This window comes from Macaca fascicularis, chromosome 14 (genome assembly GCF_037993035.2).
Source record: "Macaca fascicularis isolate 582-1 chromosome 14, T2T-MFA8v1.1".
In the NCBI taxonomy this organism is placed as follows: domain Eukaryota; kingdom Metazoa; phylum Chordata; class Mammalia; order Primates; family Cercopithecidae; genus Macaca; species Macaca fascicularis.
Genome location: NC_088388.1, coordinates 43,036,668 through 43,057,690, shown reverse-complemented (window position 1 = coordinate 43,057,690; position 21,023 = coordinate 43,036,668). Strand labels below are relative to the sequence as shown.

Genomic DNA, 21,023 nt, shown 5'->3' with positions numbered 1-21,023 from the left:
GTGAAGCCTGAGATTTTAGTGTACCCTTTAACTGAGTAGTGTATGTTGTACCCGACATGTAGATTTTTATCCCTCACCCCATCCCACCTCCCCTGCTTCCAAGTTTCCAGTGTCCATTATACCACTCTGTCTGCCTTTGCATACCCACAGCTTAGCTCCCACTTACAAGTGAGAACATGCAGTGTTAGGTTTCCATTCCTGAGTTACTTCACTTAGAATAATGGCCTCCAGTTCCATCCAAGTGGCTGCAAAATATATTATTTCATTCTTTTTATAGCTGAGTAGTATTCCATGGTGTGTGTGTGTGTGTGTGTTGGCTGCAAAATATATTATTTCATTCTTTTTATAGCTGAGTAGTATTCCATGGTGTGTGTGTGTGTGTGTGTGTATGACTTTTTGTATCCACTTTTCAGTTGTTGGGCCCTTATGTTGGTTCTGTATCTTTGCAATTGTGAATTGTGCTGTGATGAACATATACATGCAAGTGTCTTTCTGATATAATGACTTATTTTCTTTGGGGTAGATACTCAGTAGTGGGATTGCTGGATCAAATGTAACTCTACATTTAGTTCCATACTGTTTTCCGTAGAGGTTGTACTGGTTTGCATTCCCACAAACAGTGTATAAGCATTCCCTTTTCACCACATCCATGCCAACATCTATTTTTCGACTTTTTAATAATGACCATTCTGGCTGGAGTAAGATAGTATCCTTTTCCATAGAGGTTGTACTGGTTTGCATTGCCACCAACAGTGTATAAGCATTCCGTTTTCACCACATCCGTGACAACATCTATTGTTCTTCGACTTTTTAATAATGACCATTCTGGCTAGGGTAAGGTGGTATCCCATTGTGGTTTTAATTTGCATTTCCCTGATAATTAGTGAAGTTGAGTACTTTTTCATACATTTGTTGGCCATTTCTGTATCTTCTCTTGAGAAATGTGTATTCATGTCATTTGCTCACTTCTTAATGGGATTATTTTTTTTCTTGCTGATTTGAGTTCCTTATAGATTCTAGATATTTGTCCTTTATCTGATGTATATTTTGCAAATATTTTCTCCCATTCTGGGAGTTGTCTGTTTGCTCTGATGACTATTTCATTCGCTGTGCAGAAGCTTTTTAGTTTAATTAGGTCCCACTTATTTTTGTTTTTGTTGCATTTGCTTTTGGGGTCTTAGTCATGAGTCTTTGCCTTGGTCAGTGTCCAGAAGAGTTTTTCCTAAGTTTTCTTCTAGAATTTTTGTGGTTTCAGCTCTTAAATTTATGTCTTTAATACATCTTGAGTTGATTTTTCTTAAATGATGAGATATAGGGATCCAGTTTCATTCTTCTACACAGGGCTATCCACTTTTCCCCACACCATTTATTAAATAAGGTGACCTTTTCCCAATTCATGTTTTTGTATGTTTTGTCGAAGATCAGCTGGTTGTAAGTATTTGGCTTTATTTCTGAGTTCTCTATTCTCTTCCATTGGTCTGTATATCTACTTTTATACCAGTGTCATGCTGCTTTGCTTACTACAGCCTTGTAGAATTTGACGTCGAGTAATGTGATGCCTCTAGATTTGTTCTTTTTGCTTAGGATTGCTTTGGCTGTTCAGGCTGGTTTTTGGTTCCATATGAATTTTATGATTACTTTTTCTAATTCTGTGAAAGATAATGTTAGTAGTTTGATAGGAATTGCATTGAATCTGTGTATTGCTTTGGGCAGTATGGTCATTATCATAATATTGATTCTTCCAGGCCATGAGCATGAGGTGTATTTTGATTTTTCGGTGTCATCTGTGGTATCTTTCAGCAGTGTTTTGTAGTTCTCCTTGTAGAGATCTTTCCTGTCCTTTGTTAAGTAAATTCCTAGGTGTTTTATTTTTCTGCAGCTACTGTAAAAGGGATTGAGTTCTTGATTTTATTCTCAGCTTGGACACTATTGGTATAAAGCAGTGTACATTGCTTTGGTAACCTGAGACTTTACTAAATTCATTTATCAAATCTAAGAGTCTTTTGGAGAAGTCGTTGGGGTTTCCTAGGTATATTATCACATCATCAGCAAACCGAGATAGTTTGACTCCTTTTTTTCCAATTTGGGTGACCTTTATTTATTATTTCTCTTGATTGAGTGCTCTGACTGGGACTTCCAATGCTGTGTTGATTAGAAGTGATGAAAGTGGACATCTTTGTTTCGTTCCAATTCTTAGGGAGAATGCTTCAACATAAATGTTGGCTTTGGGTTTGTTATATATGGCTTTTATTATTTTGAGGTGTGTTTCTTCTATGTCTAGTTTGTTGAGATTTATGTCATAAAGAGATGCTGGATTTTAATGATTGCTTTATCTGCATTTATTGAGATAATCATGTTGCTATTATTTTAATTCTGTTTGTGTGATGAACCACATTTTTTGACTTACATATGTTGAGCCATTGATTCATCCCTGGGATGAATACCACTTGATCATGATGAATTATCTTTTTGATGTGCTATTGGATTCAGCTTGCTAGTATTTTGTTGAATATTTTTGCATCTATGTTCATCAGAGATATTGGTCTGTAATTTTCCTTTTTGTTATGTCTTTTCCTGGCTTTGGTTTCAGGGTGATACTGTCTTCATATGAAATAGGGAGGATTCCCTCTTCTCAATCTTTTGCAATAGTTTCAGTAGGATTGTTACCAATTCTTTGAATGTCTGATAAAATTTGGCTGTGAATCCATCTGGCCCTGGACTTTGTGTGTGTGTGTGTGTGTGTGTGTGACAAATTTTGTATTACTGATTCAATCTTACTGCTTGTGACTGGCTTATTCAGTATTTTTATGTCTTCATGATTCAAGCTAGGAGGGTTGTGTGTTTCCAGAAATGTATTCATTTTCTCTAGATTTTCTAGTTTGTTTGCAAAGAGGTGTTCTTGGTAGTCTTGAAAGATATTTTGTATTTCTTTGGGGTTGGTTGTAACATCTCCATTTTCATTTCTAATTTAGCTTATTTGGATCTTCTCTCTTCTTTTCTTGGTTAAACTAGCTAATAGTCAGACAGTGACAAATTCCCTTAGCATTTTCTTGTCTGAGAAACAGTTTATTTTTCCTTCATTTATGAAACTTAGCTTTACTGGTTACAAAATTGTTGGCTGATAGTTATTCTGTTTAAGGAGGCTAAAATAGGACCATAGCCCTTTCTGGCTTATAAGGCTTCTGTTGAGAAGTCGGTTGTTAGTCTAAAAGGTTTTACCTTATAGGTTACCTGATGCTTTTTTCATACTGCTCTCGGAATTCTTTTCTTCACATTGACTTTAGATATCCTGATGACTTTAGGTCTTGGTGTTGGCCTTTTTGCAATGCATTTCCCGGGAGTTCTTTGAGCTTTTTTGTATTTGGATATCTAAATCTCTGGCAAAGCTAGGGAAGTTTTCCTTAATTATTTCCTCAAATAAGTAAGTTTTCCAAACTTTTTGCTTTTTCTTCCCCCTCAGGAACATCAATGATTCTTAGGTTGACGCTTTTACATAATCCCATGTTTCTTAGAGATTTTATTCATCTCTTTTAATTCTTTCTTTTTATTTTTATGTGATTGGGTTAATTCAAAAACCTTGTCTTCAAGTTCTGGAATTCTTTATTCCACATGGTCTGGTCTAATGTTAAAACTTTTCCCTGCATTTTATAATTCCCTAAATGTGTCTTTTGTCTCCAGAGTTCTGATTGTTTTTTTTTTTTCTTTAAAATATCAATCTGTTTAGGAAATCTTTCATTCATAACCTGATTTTCTTTTAAATTGTATTGTGCTGTTCTTCATCTTTTTCTTGTATTTCCTTGAGGAACTTAATAATCAACCTCTTGAACTTTTTATCTGGTATTTTAAAGATTTCATTTGGTTTGGATCCATTGCAGGAGAGTTAGTAGAATCTTTGTGGTGTTATAGAATCATGTTTTTACATATTGCTAGAATTATTTTTCTGATTTCTTCTCATTTGGGTAGACCATTTCTTCTAATTATTTTTTGAATTTATTTTTTATTCAAATGTGGTTTTTCAATTTCTATTTTTCCCTCTTGAGGATGTGACTTTAATGTTTATAGTTTATTTCAGCTCTTGGTGTTTTCAATGATGAAGAATCTGTATGAAAAATCTGTATGAACTCCTTGGTGTGATGGCCTTCTCAGTTACTGGTTATAGTAGCAATGTGCTCAGTGTGTGAGCAGGTTCACTGTCTCCTATGGGGCCAGAATGACAAAGATGTCACGAAGCTTATTTTGTTCCCCAGTGGTGTACATTAATTCATTCATTCATTCATTTATTTTCTCAGTATTTTATTTACTGGGTTGAACAGTTCAGGCTTCAGGCAAGTAGGAGGTATTCATGGGTAAAAACAGTCTGCAGCTAAAGCAGGGGTGTAATGCAATATCCGGTGATGGACAGAGGTCCTAACCTTGACAGAGGCATCTGGAGAAGCTTTCAGTGAAATGCACTAAGGTCTTTTCATGGTGAAGGGAGGAGCCACTGTAGTTCCCCAGCCAGGCCAGCAGGAAAGTGATCCAACTCCCAGTCACACTCCTGACCCAGTGTTCCAGCTATTCAGATGACACAGGCATCCCTTTTCTTCTGCAGGAATGATGATGTTACATGTAGAAAAGGACTATGACTCTATCCCTCATGTAAGTCTGAACCTGGAGGACACTCCTCCTGTGGGGATGCAGTCACCCGGAAGTGTTCCAGGAAGCCTCTCTACATGTGCACCCATGCCAAGCTCCTGTGGGAGAAGCCACAGCTATGTTTGCAGTGATGGGCAAGAGGAAGTGTATTAGTCTGTTTTCAAACTGCTGATGAAGACATACCCATGACTGGGCAATTTATAAAGAAAAGAGGTTTAATTGATTCACAGTTCCACATGACTAGGGAGGCCTCACATTCATGGCGGAAGATGAAGGAAGAGCAATGGGACGTCTTACACAATGGCTAGCAAAGAGAGAGTGAGAACCAAGTGAAAGGGGTTTCCCCTTATAAAACCATTAGCTTTTGTGATACTTAGTCACTACCATGAGAACAGGATGGGGGAAACTGCTCCCACGATTCAGTTATCTCCCACTGGGTTCCTCCCACAATATATGGAAATTATGGGAACTACGATTCAAGGTAAGATTTGGGTGGGGACATAACCAAACCATATCAGGAAGAAAAAGTCTTCTTCCCCAGGATGCTTCATGAGCACCAGGGCTACCTGATGGTTGGAGTAGAGGCACAAACTTTCTCCACTGAGCCCTGCACTGTACCTGTGCCTTTGCTGAAATAAACTTCCCACAAACGGACAGTTTTGGGACTAAAGGCCTGCAGTCTGGATTCTTTGGTCTCACAGGGTGCTCCCTTGATGTGGTATATTCCCAATTCCCCTAGGAGGAGGGATCCCTGAGGGCCAAACTACTGTCAATCCTGCTGCTTCTCTTCTGGTTCTAGCCACCCAGTGGGGCTGCCATTCTCCAGGATGGTGCTGGGGAATGTCTGGAAGGGATCCAGTGATAGGACCTGTTCTCTAATCTCCCAGTAGTGGGTACCAGCAGAAGTTCTGATGGGGGTGGCAGGGGAGTGATGTAGACTCTGAGATTTTCTTGGTTATACATAGCCTTAATGCATTGCTATTCTCAAATGCCAGCTCTAGTAGTAATATGCTAGTCACGTGAATAGACTAAAGACCTCCTGGTTACCCAGAGTAATGCAGGCAGTGGTGCTGAGGTCATCCAAAAGTTTTCTCCTTCCGGGGAGCTGTGTTTTTGTGCCAACAGATGCTGTAATGGACTGTGTCAGTTGGCCTCCAGCCAGGAGGCAGTGCTTGCAAAAGAGTGTCAGCTGCAGTGATTGTGATGGGATTTGTGCTTATGTTATGTTACCCAGGGTAGGTACTGTGCTGTCTCAGGCAATGGGCAGGGTCGTGGGACTCCCCAAAGTCCCTGCCCTTTGTGTTAGGATACTAGGGTAGATGGAGGTGCAAAGCCAGGTGGTGGTTGGATCAATCAAGTCCCACACTCTGGCCTCCCACATGCCAGCATAAGCAGCAGCTCTAGTGGAGATCAAAGGGCAGTTCTGTGGCCTCTGAGGGAACATTCCAGGGAGGAGCACAGCTGCCTTTGTTGTGCAGAAGAATCCGTATGGTGAGCAGTGGGTAGTCAATAGCAGTAAGCCTCACCTGGTGCCTACGCACTTATCAAGGCACATCTCACACCTGCAGTGTTCCACTTGCAGCAGCTAACTGGGTTCCAGATAGCCTGTGCTCAGCACTCAAAACTGCCCCAGGCCATAAGCCTTCCCTACCAAGACAGGAACGCTGGCTTTCAGACCACACCCCTCCCTGTCTGCCTGCAGAGCTGGGGTACCCAGGTCCTGCACCTGTGGCTTATAGTACTTCCCACTTGTCTCAGTTCTCACCAAAGTGGTTCATCCCTGTTCAAGATTATATTGTGAATCTCCACTGGGAGCTTCTTTCAACCTGTGACTGCTGCCTGAGTTAGCTGGCTTACTTCTGTGAGGTAGGATTTGGAATGGCTTTCCTCTGTCTCCACTGGAGTCTGGGAGTGCATGCAAAGCATGTCCTGATGCTGCTCCTTCTCATATACTCCTCACCACTCACTAAATCAGCTCCAGTGTTAGATAGGGTTAAGGCCTTCCTCCATGGCCTGGGGCAGGTTCCCCAATGGGAGTATATATCATGGAGGCAGTCTCACCACTCACATTCTGGGGATTCACAGTTTTCTGCCTGACTTGTGGATTTACCATGGAGGCAGTCTCTCCCCACTCACACTCTGGGGACTCAGTTTTCTGCCTGGCTTAGGGTGTAGGTTGCTGCCCACTGCTTCTTTCAAAGGGTCTATGTTTTTGTTTGCTTGTTTTTTGTTTTTTCAGTTTTTCTGTTAAATTCCTGTGTTGCTTCTTGGAGAAAAGTTCACAGCATGAATCTCTACACAGTGTTTTGTCTTTCTCAGTGGGAGAGACATGCTAACAATGCCTCCAATCCACCATTCTGGAAAAACAGGAGGTTGTATTAAATTAAGATGTCATTCAAACGATAGGAGTTAGCAACACAAACAACTAAGGATCAGGAAAAGATGCTTTCACAAACAACCTACCTCATGGGCCCTGGTAAGGATTAAATGGGATAACAAATATAAAATGCCACAAATATAAAATTGTGGCTGTCTTTTAATATGAATTCTACCGCTTACCCACCCACATTGCATAACAGCCGTGCAATTTGGGATACTGACCACAGCTCAGCTCAATGGGGGATTTGATCATTTTGAGCCAATCATGTTAATTCAATCCCGTTCTAATTCAGTAATTAATTCAAGAACCTAGCCTTAAGCCAATCAATGTATAGCATTCTCTAATGTCAGAAATTTGTTCAGAAATATCCATATGAACTGAATTAATTTTAATCAATTAGGCCTAGAGGATCTAGTGAAAACTTTTATTACTTTCTTCAGTGTCAGTACATGAACATTAATTAATTTTAAGTTAGCCATAAGAGAATGTTAGAGTATACAGGCTTAATATCAAACATACTAGATACTTTCTCTCTTCCTCTTTACATAAAGAGGAAGATATATGTGTTATATACATAGTTATATATGTTATATATAGATGGTATATATGTCTAGTAAGTATATATGAACACATTTTATATAAAAATTTGTTACCTATTTATATTATTTAAATATAACAATATACAATATTTATATTAATAATATAAATAACATTGTTAATATTAATATATGTTTATATCAATAATACATTTAACTATAATAGTAATATTTATATTATATTAATATATTGATATAATATAAATATTTATATTATAATATTAATATAATATTAATATATTGTTTTATTATACACTTAATAATTAATATAATTATATTAATATATAATAAGTTATATATTAATATATGATTAATATATTAATCATATATTAATTATACGATTATATATTAAATGATTATGTATTTATATATAATATATAATAAATATATTTAATATATGAAATATATTTATATATAATTATATTAATATAATAATATACAATATATTTATATTAATAATTATATATTATTTATATTAGTATAAATAATACATGATAACATATTATGTATTATTTATACTAATATAAATAATATATTGTAGATAATATATATCAATACATTTAACTGTATTATTGTTTATATTTATTAATATTGATACAAATAATTATATTGTTATTAATATAATTATATTACTAATTATATAATTAAAATATATAATATATAAATATATTTTATGTATTAAAATTATAATATACTATATTTTAATTGTATAATTAGTAATATAATTATATTAGTATTAATATAATGATTTATATTACAGCAATAATATTAATATAGTTAAATGCATTATTGATATATATTATTAACAATATATTATTTAAATCATTTATATTATTAATAAAATAATATTTTATTATTAATATAAATATTGTACATTATGTTTATGTTAGGTAATATAAAAAGGTAATATAAATTTTTATTTAAAATAATGTTATATATTTATATATACTTACTAGACATATATAACATCTATATATAACATATAACTATGTATATACCATACATCTCCCTTTATATGTAAAAATTATATATGTAATTTATATTATTGATAAATTATATTACTATAATTTATATTATAGTAGTATAATCTATATATTAATATAATACAATTTATATTGTATTATATTATAATATAATTAATATTACATAGTCATGTATTTGTAGTAATATTTATTTTTAAATGTAAATTAGTTTACATTTATATATTATTCATATATGTAAACTATAGATTTATATATAAATTACATATATATTTTGTATATATACCTGAAACCCAAAGCTGCCATAGATATCTCCTTCCCCAAACCAAGAAAATCTCAGAATCACAAATAAAAATTGGATTAAGACAGACCTTAAACAAACCTGTTTAAAATTATGTAACCTTACATGTATTCCCAAATGTTTTTTTTTTTCTTCCAGTTTCAGTTTTACTTTCTGTTGCTTTCATTTAAATGCACCCAAGTATAAGCCCTTTGGAATACTGTGTGGTACAAATATTCAATGAGCATTGGCTATTGTTGTTATAAATATTACATAAGCCTCCAAAGTTTACATCTTCCCATGTCTTCTCCCTATTCCACCACTGCCAAATGTAAAAAGGCAACCACTAACATCTTTATGGGCTGTGGTGGAGGAAATGTTATCAAAGACACAACTTGCTGCTGCAACATGTACTCTGGGTCCTGAGAGGTTTCTAAAAAATCCTGTCCAATGGAATATTAGGACTTGAAAACTTGAGTTGATTTCATTCTCTACATTGAATCTAATTTTTGTTGTTATTATAACACTTTTTTTTTTTTTTTTTGAGACAGAGTCTCACTGTGTTGCCTAGGCTGGAGTGCAGTGGCGTGATCTCGGCTCATTGCAGCCTTTGTCTCCCCGGTTCAAGCGATTCTCCTGCCTCAGCCTCCCAAGTAGCTAGGATTACAGGTACCTGGCACCACACCTGGCTAATTTTTGTATTTTTAGTGGAGACAGGGTTTTACCATGTTGGCCAGGTTGGTCTGGAACTCCTGACCTCAAATATCCTCCTGCCTCGGCCTCTCAAAATGCTGGAATTATAGGCATGAGCCACCGCACCCGGCTTGTTATTATTTTAAGATATGCAAGAAATTATAGGACACTATGCAACTGATGGACCAATGAAAACAAGTTATTCTGATGTTTTTACTCTGAACAATATTATATTTAATGGCATGCATACTAATTACATCTCTCTGCTTGATGAAATAATATTTCTTTATGTGAACAAATAGAATTGGATTCCATATTTTCAAACAAGGCCGTCATAGAGGGTTTTTTCCTCATCCAGAAATCTACTTTTTGGGAAATTTTTTGATGTGTTGGCAATCACTCTGAGGGTAAATATTATAGGTGGTGATTATACTGATAGCAACTCCACTTCACTATCTCAGTCAAGTCAGGGATAAGGTTAGGTCTTTCTATGTGCTTTAGTAGCAACTATAAAGAGCAAGCTGGAGCAATTTTTTAATCGAGATTTCTAATAGAAACTTTGCAAACATATTTGCCATGTTTGTGGTATTGCAAACTATCTTTCTAGAAAAAAGCTTTCCATATTGCTGTAGTTTGAATGTCCTCTCCAAAACTCATGTGAAATTTAATTGCCAACATAATAGTATTGGAATGGAAGGCTGTTAACAGGTGATTAAGTCACGTGGGCTTTGTCCTCATATAATATTAAGTAAATGGTTAGTTAGCCCAGTAGTAGGTTTCAGATAAAAGTAAGTATAGATCGATTTCCTCTCTTTCTTGCCGTCTTTTACCATGTGTTGCCTTCTACCATGTTTTGAAGCAGCAAGAAGGTCCTCACCTTGGACTCCCCAGCCTCCAGGACCATGAGCCAAATAAATATCCTTTCTTTCAAAATTACCAGTCTGTGGTATTCTGTTATAGCAGCAGAAAATGGACTGAGACATAGATCTTAGTGGTATTTACTTGTAAAATCGTGATTTCTTCATTTCATTGATTTCCCTTACAAAAGGGGAAAATCGCCAAATGAATTATAATGGATAGAAGACTTTATGCATGTAAAATCTGGTAATTAGGTTTTCAGTCTTGCATCCTATGATATTATAACTATTCCCTGATCAAACTATAAATGCCATACTAAATCTTTAAAAAAAATTAAATTTATATTTTAATGGGGAAAACACACTAGGTTTACCTTTCCTACCATTAGAGTTATTTTCAGTAGGCCATAATAGACTGTAACTAGACAAAAAATTTTCTGGTTCCTGAGCATTCTACTTCGTGTACAGCAGAAAGGGTTACAAGTGTATGCCTGAGATATCGATCTCCTTTACCTTTGGGGCATATGAATGAGGTCTGGGACATGACTGTCATTGCTGAGATGGAAAGAGATCCTTTAATCCATCCTGTGGTCTTCTTTAGATATTCATTACCACCTGGACATCTATACACTAGCTAGAAAGGGCATACATTGCAATCCATCATAGACGAAGGGCCCATGAAGTTAGTGGAAGAATTTCAGATGTCCAAGAAGGACATAATAGAACATAGTGAATTCAGAGGAACATAGTGGAAGAGGAATTTAAAGATAGAATTTCCTTGTGGGCACACATCTAAATGTTGGCCACAAATCTGTTTTCACAAATTTGAGATACATCTTTTTAGTTCCAGTGGGTGTGACTTTAAGTGGCCTTAAAGCCAGCAGCAGAAAGACCGCTATAACAATGTATGTATATTCTACAAATTCAAGCTTCATCAACACTTTGAAATTTGTGATATGGAAAATGTTGTTTGAATTTAAAATGTATTTGCATCATCATAGTAATGTTTAACATTTTATTGCTTTTATAAGGATAGAAAAGAGGTTTTATTTAAATGTAATCTCATTTCTTATAAACCTTGAATGGCTTTATAGACATTCACAAAATAATTTTACCTTTTTTGTCAACAACATTTCTCTATGAGAGTCAACGGAGATTCTCAAGAATATAAAGAGAACGTGTTTAAAAGTCTTGATCAGGAATTGTAACTGACCATTTCAAACATAAAAACCAATGTGAAAAAAATTGCATTCATGAAGCAAGCTTAATTTCTCTCTTAAAAATATGAGAATTCTAGATGTTGGGAATTTTTATATAAATTGTATATGTAATCACCTGTATTCATATTATCATACAAAGCAAGTGCAAAAGAATTTATTTCACCACGTATGTATGTATGCCTCTTAAATGCTCTTTGGTTGACTGCCTATGCTTTGGTCTGAAAAAGTTTGGGAATTACTGTTCTAATACAGGCATTCTAACACAATTAGCTAAGAAAAGGGGGCAAAAGAAAGGGCATTGTGATTCAAATTAGTGTGTGCTAGATTTGTGTAAATAGGACTGGGAGAAAGTAAGTTAGCTAGTTAATCTCCATTTGTTTTTCCCTCTTAGCTTCATCTGTTTCTTCTGTTTTTCCCACCGCCTCTCTGTGCAGAGGAGTGAACTGAGCTTTACTGACTGTGTGAGGCCTTGTTCCCTTGTGCGCCAGCTTTTTTTTTAATTGACCAAGGGGAGGCATTAGCAAAAAATTAGAACTGGAGGAGAGAGACTAAGGGTTTTTATTCCCTGGTCTCTGCTAAGGTTCCAGGATTCTGGTTTGTTCTTTCTTTCTATATATATATATAGATAGATTAGATAGATAGATAGATAGATAGATAGATAGATAGATAGATAGATAGATAGATTTTATATATATATATATATAAATTCAATGACGTGCACACTAATTACAGCTCTCTGCTTGATGAAATATTTCTTTATATGAACAAATAGAATTGGACTCCACGTCTTCAAACAAGGCAGTCATAGAGGGTTTTCTTTATATATATATATATGTATTTATATTCTTTATATCTATATAAAGTATATATATAAATATACTTTAAGTTCTAGGGTACATGTGCACAATGTGCAGGTTTGTTACATAAGTATACATGTGCCATGTTGGTGTGCTGCACCCATTAACTCGTCATTTACATTAGGTACATCTCCTAATGCTATCCCTCCCCACTCCCCCACCCCACAACAGGCCCTTCTAGAAGTCCTGTAAGATGTCCCCCAGACTGAGGTAACACATATTATTCCTTGCAACTGTAGGGGCCTCCTGATGTTGCTAATTCCTAACTGCTCTAACATACCTTTTTGATTCCCTTAACCCTACCCATACTTCTGTAAATATTACTCTATTAAATGGTCTTAAAAATCCCTGCTGAATGTGCTTTTGATTCCTGCCAGGAGCTTGACTGACGCAGTTGCCTGAACTATCAGCCATTCTTATAATTAATATAAGTTAGTGAGTCATAATACTATCCATCAGTGTGTTTTCAGAAAATGATGAGAAGTCTAATACAGTGATTCCCAAATACCTGTCATTACCATGCAATGTTGCCAATCTATGACAAAGTCATCATTGTTACAGTAATAAATGAAAAATATATGACAGAACAATATGAAGTGTTTTCATAAAAGTAATTAAATAAATTGAAGGGGAAAAGCATTTCTTATAGTGTGGGAAATGGTGGAAATATTTGTAGATGGACTAAGATTGTGAAGACATTAGAATACCTTGCTAAGGAAGAGAGTCTGTGTTCAATTGACATTCCAATTTTACTGAGAATTTTGAAGCACAGGAATGATGAGTATATCTGTTATAAAACAATGTAGAGAATTGATTACTGCTAGCTGGAACAACTGAATACAGATAGAGGATCGCTGGAAAAATATTGCAATAGTCCTCATGAGCAAAATGATGCCTCACTACAGCAGTGGCAGAGGAAATATTAGGAAGTCTTGATAGGATGGTGCTGAGATTTGAAAATTTTGATGAAGAATAAACAAATCTTAATGGAGAGAAGAATGCGAAAGATTATTCTGCATTTTCTCGTTTACGTGATTGGGTGAAGCCTCTTTACCTCTGGAATTGAATTAGTGTTGATTTAGACTGATGCCAGTAATTAGGAAAAAGAAAACAAAATTCATAGCAGAACATTGACTCAGTGGAAATTCTTATAAACTTGTTTTTTAATCACAGACTACTGTCATTCCTCACACTCTTTAAGAGCCCCTGGATAAGACAATTATAGAATATAATAGATAATTAGTGGATAATAAGGTATGCACAAAATGTCCAGAAGACATCTGGATTATTTTAAATCAGCAATCAATACCAGCTGAAAGCTTATTTTATTTTGTCAGTATCTTGTAATTATGTTAAAAATGACATCTGAAAATTTACACGGAATATAAAGAACAAGATAGTTCTATCCACTAAAAAAATGATTTTATGTTCTGGCTAAATTATCAATATGTTTTATAGGTATGCCATAATGTGGAACCTTATCTATAAATTATTCTAGACCCATTGCCTGCTCTGTAGTTGGGCTCAAACTCAGGAAGGAAAAGGATGTTAAAACAGCAGCAAGACCAACATCTGCGTGGCATTTTGTTCTCTTACTCTTGAGTTTGAGAGACTTTCACGACTTCTTATTGCTCAGTGCATAGAATCTAAGGTCCTATGTTTGTTTCTATTTTTATATTTTGGCTCCACTTTATCTCTTTGGTTTTGCTTTCTAACTTTTTTTTTCTAAATAACTTTATATAATAAAGTTCAAATAAATGAATAATGGGAAAAGTATAAAAAGCCTCCAGCTTTGGTTGGTTGGTTTTATTAATTCATGAGATTTAAAGGCAGATAGACTTGGTTCAAAGTCTACCAGACAACATCTTGAATTCATGAGAGATGAGTTATTAAAAACATGGATTAAAATATAAAAAAGGAAGAATTTAAACAAGAAATTATCCTCTTCCTTAAAATAATCATCAGTTCAATGCCCAGAATCTGAGCATTTAATTCGAAACCTCTTGCATTGCTAATATTCAGAAACTACATAATACTTGAGTTAGTCCCACTGGAAGGGGCTTCTATGACTTTACCATTTTTACATTTTTGCCACTTCTTGGACATCTGTTTTTAAAAAATATATATATATATAGAAGGGACAACAATGGCAATCATATTAACAGAAATTATTTTGAAACTTCCTATTAATATACAGATAACCCACATATCTTCTGTAGTATGTAAGTGTGTTTTTGTGTAGTAATAAATGGGAAGAACTTATTAAGCAGATATTTGAACTAAATAAACTAAATTTATTTTTAAGACTTCGTTTTTCTTTTACAATTGATGATATTTTTCTAATGCTCAAACCACAAAGAAAAAAAAAAATACAGACCAGGCTCTGTTTTTACTTTTGAATAAGAAGTTGCATTTCATATAGAAGAGCTCTATAATAATGTCTGGATGCCTTTATTTTTATCCAGCAGTTATCAGTATATTGCTATATACCTGCCAGGAAGGACATTTTTTTTTCTGGTTCAATAACTGTTTAAGTGTCTGTTGTTCCCATTTTCAAATCTCCAAAACTTTTATGTGAATTCTTTCAGCACATTTTTTTCATTATTTCCCAACCTCCTTTTTTTCTGGATGGCTGAAATTTCCAGACATATAACACAAAATGTCTTAAGAGAATTAATATAAAAAAGCTAAGAAAATGTAAAGCAAAGAAAAATTTGCATGTACATTACCTGTATGTAGATATGTAAACTCATTTTTAATTTCCTTTAAAAGATAATAGATGAATCTAATTTTTCTTATTACTCTTTCACTAAGTAGCAATTATGATATAAAAGGTATCAGGAAATTTCTTTTTTAAAATTACTTCCAGACGTAATCTGAGTAGTTAGATTGGGTTAGTCTGTTAATATCATTAATGTCAAGGAGCATTTTCCCCAGAGCTCCCTAGCATTTCAAAATAAACTGGCTGAAATAAGCCAAATAAGTGATTTTTTAAAAAATTGCAATATCACAGAGGCATTTTGTTAGAATGTAAAAATTTTTTCCAGTATTGTTTTTATCAGTTAATTTCCAAATATAAAGGGAGGCTTTACAGAGAATATTCTATCAGATTTGAGAGAACCACTCTAAGGGAATAGAGGGGTATTTGAAGTCAAAACTACTATAGCTTACATTTCTATTCCCTTTGTTCTTTTGAACAGATTAATAAATGCTATAATTTCTGAATTTGCATATATTATTTAAACAGATATGTTGAGTGAAAGCTCCTACTTGCTTTTGTTTGTTTTTCGTTTTTGAGACAGTCTCCCTCTGTTACCCAGGCTGCACTGCAGTGGCGTGATATCAGCTAACTGCAACCCTCCACCTCCTGGGTTCAAATGATTCTCATGCTTCATCCTCCCAAGTAGCTGGGACTACAGGCATGCACCACCACGCCTGGATAAATGTTTGTATTATTAGTAGAGATGGGGTTTCACCACAGTGGCCAGGCTACTCTTGAACCCCTGGGCTCGAAGTGATCTGCCTGCCTAAGCCTCCCAAAGTGCTGGGATTACAGGCATGAGCCACCACTACCGCTGCCTATTTCTTGTTATCTTAGAATAAAATGTGTCTTCACCTTCTCTCTTGTTGATATAACTAGAATTTTCTATCTTATTGATGCTGTACATAGAGGAGGAGAAGTACACAATGGAGCAATATCACTGTTACCAGGATGATGGTTGTACCTGGATCCATTCAAAGACGTTTTGTATTCCATAGCCAATTCTGCATATCATAAAATGCCAAGAGTTTAGAACAAGTCTAAATTACAGAGAGAATTGTAGGGTAGAAGGAGGAAAGCAGTGATAATAATAAAGGCGAGATTAAAAGTATGTATATATGGCCAGGTGCAGTGGCTCACGCCTGTAATCCCAGCACTTTGGGAGGCCGAGAAGAGTGAATCAGGAGGTCAGGAGCTTAAGAACATCCTGAGCAACATGGTGAAATCCTGTCTCTACTAAAAATACAAAAATTAGCCGGGTATGGTAGTTTGTGCCTGTAGTCCCAGCTACTCAGGAGGCTGAGGCACTAGAATCGCCTGAACCTGGGAGGCAGAAGCTACAGTGAAGTGAAATCGTGCCACTGCACTCCAGCCTGAGTGACAGAGTGAAACTGTCTAAAATATACATATACACAGGTATATATACAGATATATATACATATATAAATACATATATACATTTACACATATATACATATATGCACATATATACATAAACATATATACATATACACACATATATAGATATAAATACACATATAAATATAAATATAAATATATGTATATAAATATACATATATAAATACATATATACATATATACACATAAAATTTTTCAGGCTTTATTTAGTGGGAAATATTGAGAAAATTTTCAGAGAGATGTTGTTCTAAATAATATTGTTATTAAAATATTACAAAGTTAGGGATCACAGTCAATGATATAATTCCAAACAAAGAATGTCAAATTTTATAGTGAAAATTTTTGTTAGTAAAAATTGTAAATTTTGAATTGTGACATTATAATTTTCTAGTTCAGATAAAGTTTTCTGTCTTGGTGTTCTTAGTTGCAAAAAGTGGTATTTGTTTCATTTGCTTTTTTTTTCTTTTCTTTTTTTTTTTTTTTTTGAGATGGAGTTTCGCTGTTGTTGCCCAGGCTGGAGTGCAATGGCACGATCTCGGCTCACTGCAACCTCCGCCTCCTAGGTAAAAACCATTCTCCTGCCTCAGCCTCCCGGGTAGCTGGGATTACAGGCATGCGCCACCACGCTCGACTAATTTTGTATTTTTAGTAGAGACAGGGTTTCTCCATGTTGGTCAGGCTGGTCTCGAACTCCTGACCTCAGGTAATCCAGCTGCCTCTGCCTCCCAAAGTGCTGGGATTACGGGCATCTTTATTTACTGAGAAAAAACAATTTGGTTTTCTGTCTTCTGCTCACCAGGAGAATATCATGTAATATCTGTAATTCTGTATAATGAGAACGTATTAAGGGAAATGCTAAATTCTTTTCTAGCTCTCTGATGTGATAATTTCAATTAGTTTGTTTACAGATTATACTTTAAAAAATAGCTTAACTTAATTTTAGCAGAATGACTTAATGTCGTTACAGTGTGCTTTAGGATCAGTTTACCTTTTATTGCCTATGCTGGCTGCCAAATTTTCCCTTTTTATGCTTTACAATTTAGAGTTTAGCATACACCAAATCTAGCACTTGAATTCTAGCATTCCAAATATTTTCAACTTCCAGTCGATCTATGTGTTTTTGAATTTTGTAATCTCGTTTGGTATATAATCAAGGAACATAAACTATGATACCCAGATGACAGGGCATTGTAAGGACTTCTGACAGCATTAAAGGAAATATGCAACAGAAACTTTTAAAACAAAAATCTACTTTGAGAAAAGCACGGTATTTTAGAAACAGAGAGCCATGACATTTGCCTCTGTTAAATTGTATTTTTATGGCATTTCTTTTAGAACTTAATCCAGAAAGCAAAAACCTACTTCATACACCATCCACGGTAAATGGCTTAGTTAAGTGGTATTGACACACAGCTTGCTTTGTCATTCTTATAAACTTCTCTCCCTCCCTCCCTCCATCTTCCTTCCTTCTTTCTTTTCTTCTCAATTGTGCGTGCTTGCTTGCTTGCTTTCTCTTTCTTTCTTTCTCTTTTCTTTTTTCTTTTCTTTCTTTCTTTTTTCTTTCTCTCTTTCTCTTGCTTTCTTTCCTGCTTTCTTTCTCTTTCCCCTTCCTTCCTTCCTTCTTCTTCCTTCCTTCTTCCTTCCTCTCTTCCTTCCTTCCTCCATCCTTTCTTTCCTCCTCTCTCCTTGCCTCTCCTTTCCTCTCCTCTCCTCTCCTCTCCTCTCCTCTCCTCCTGCTTATTTTTCTCCTTATGTATACTCATTTGCTTCTATATATGGTCAGAATAAGACTCATCGATTGCAGAGTACCAATATTCTCACATGTAAGTACTTAGAAAAAAAAGAGAGCTGTTATCATTTAGTGTATGGGAAGAATTTAAACAAGAACTGTGCCTCAGGCAAGTTACTTAACTTTTTATTAGATAATTACGTTTCATTGTGAGGACTCAATGAAATGTTTGCCAGGCACCTAGCGCAGTGACTAGTACATTATCAGTGTACAGTTAACATTAGCAAGTAGCAAAATAGTGTAAATAGCAAATATGGTGAAAAAAGGTATCAATAAACTTTCTTGTTTTTAATCACTTCCAGATCTATATGAAGACTGGAAGATGAAAAAATAATGTGATCAGGATGCATTTGGGAAATAATCTGTTTATTCTTTCAATCAATACTCTTGAACCTGCACTATATGCTATACTATGTTCTAGGGATACAATAATGAATAAAATAGAGTCTGCATTAGCAAAACATAATCTAAAAGAAAAGAAACTTCAAATGGTGGACAGTCACAGTTAGGATTGAGACACTAGGTGTGGCAGTTTTAAACATGTCTTCAGAATTATTTGACACTCCTTGTCTGGAGAGAATGGACTTGTGACTGATTTGATCAATAAAGCATGATAAAAGACATGCGTTGTGGCTTCTGAGGCAAAATCCCAAAAGGCCATACAGCTTCCACTCTATTCTGCTCACTCTTAGGGCCCTCCTTTAACGATGCTTTTTCTGGGAACCCCCCTCCATAATGTAAGAAAATTAAGTCACATGGAGAAGGCTCAGTCATCCCACACCAGGCACCAGATATGTGAATGGCAAAGCCCCCAAATTATTTTGATTCTTGAATGTTGAGGTTTTCCCACCTGACGTCCCAGGCACTGTGGGATACATGTAAGCTATTGCCACAATACAGTGCTTTGTCTGATTCATCTGATGGAATCCATGAGCAAAATAACTTTGTTGTTGTTTTATATCACTAATTCTGAGATGGTTTATTTCACAACAGTAGTAACTGGAGCATTAGGTGATGCTTGAACAGGAGTGCTTAATTCAAAACTAGGGTAAAGACTATAAGGTCATTATCACTTGATGATCCAGGGATATTTTTAAACCCCTCTAGTTGAAATTATTTAGGTAATTTTTTCCTTCCTTCCTTCCTTCCTTCCTTCCTTCCTTCCTTCCTTCCTTCCTTCCTTCCTTCCTCACCTCCCTCCCTCCTTCCCTCCCTCCCTCCCTCTCTTCCTTCTTTCTTTCTTTTTTCCTTTTCTTTTATCTTTCTCCATCACCTAGACTGGACTGCAGTGGTGCAATCATGGCTCACTGCAGCCTCGAGCTCCTTGGCTCAAGCAATCCTCCCACCTTAGACTCCTGAGTGGTTGGGACTACAGGCATGTGCAACAATGCCTGGCTAACTTTGTAAAGTTTTGTAGACACAGAGTCTTGCTGTTTTGCCCAGGCTGATCTTGAACTCCCAGGCTAAAATAATCCTCCCATTTTGGCCTCACAAAGTGATGGAATTACAGATGCAAGCCATCACGCTTGGACTGTTTTAAGTAAGAATAAAATGACATGCAAGAACTCATAGGTCCAAATGACATTCACTTATTATTTATCTGATAAAGAATATATTCCTTCCCCAGGTAGTATCTCCCTGAAATTTTATCATAAAACTAAAAGACCATAAAGAGTTACGGTTAACTTGGAGCTACATACTAGTCTTCATGATTAGAAAATGAACATTTTCATCAAAGAATGAAATACGTAGTGTGTGATGCTTAAACCTGAATTAATAACCAAATCTGTCAGAAAATTGAATGGAAACCTTAGTGTCACTATTAAGAGTCCAAACGTCTTAAAATGGTGCTCAAAACCACCTTAAACCTGATCAGAGCCTCCTCTCTCCCTCCCTACTGCCCTTTATCTTCTGATCTCCTAAGTTCTTCAGACGGTCTGTCCTTTTCTGAAGACTGTACATTTTCAGACCTCTGGGCTAGGGCTCAATCACTTACCTTATCCTGACAGGGCCACTGAACCTTGCCACCTACCCTGATTCCCAGAGGCATACTTATCTTGTGTGTCTTTGCTCTCCCATGGAACGTCATCTCTATTTATATGTAGCAATTATTTGATTCTGCATTAGGTTATGTTTCCTTCACCAATGGAAAATTCTTCAAGGACAATATTCTGTCTAATTCATCTTGTATTCCCACAATGCCCAGTTTAGGTACTCAATAAAGAGTTCATAAATGTTTAAAAACAATATGAAAAAAAGGAAACATTCCAAAAACATTAGCAGAATCTCCATCTACTCTTCACTGATTCAAAAATTTCATCCAAGTATTTGAAAAACAAGAACAAAAACAAAAATCACTGCACTTCGTTGAAGTCATAAACTTCATATTGTGGAAATTGCCAATTTTCTTTGGAAAAAATTAGTGTCTCTATTCATGAAGGCATCTGTATTGTTCCTACGCATAATTTGATTCCACTTATAAAATCTGCCTCAATGAAAAAAATTAATGTATGATTTGGCAGGGCTCACAAATGTCTTGTTTGCTCATTCAGCAAA

At 35.4% G+C, this 21,023-nt stretch overlaps 1 protein-coding gene across 2 annotated transcripts in view; it reads left to right on the top strand.

Annotated features, from left to right (window-relative positions):
- Window positions 1-21,023, top strand: part of GAS2 (growth arrest specific 2) — a 179,708-nt gene that overhangs the window by 3,528 nt on the left and 155,157 nt on the right. The window lies entirely within an intron of this gene.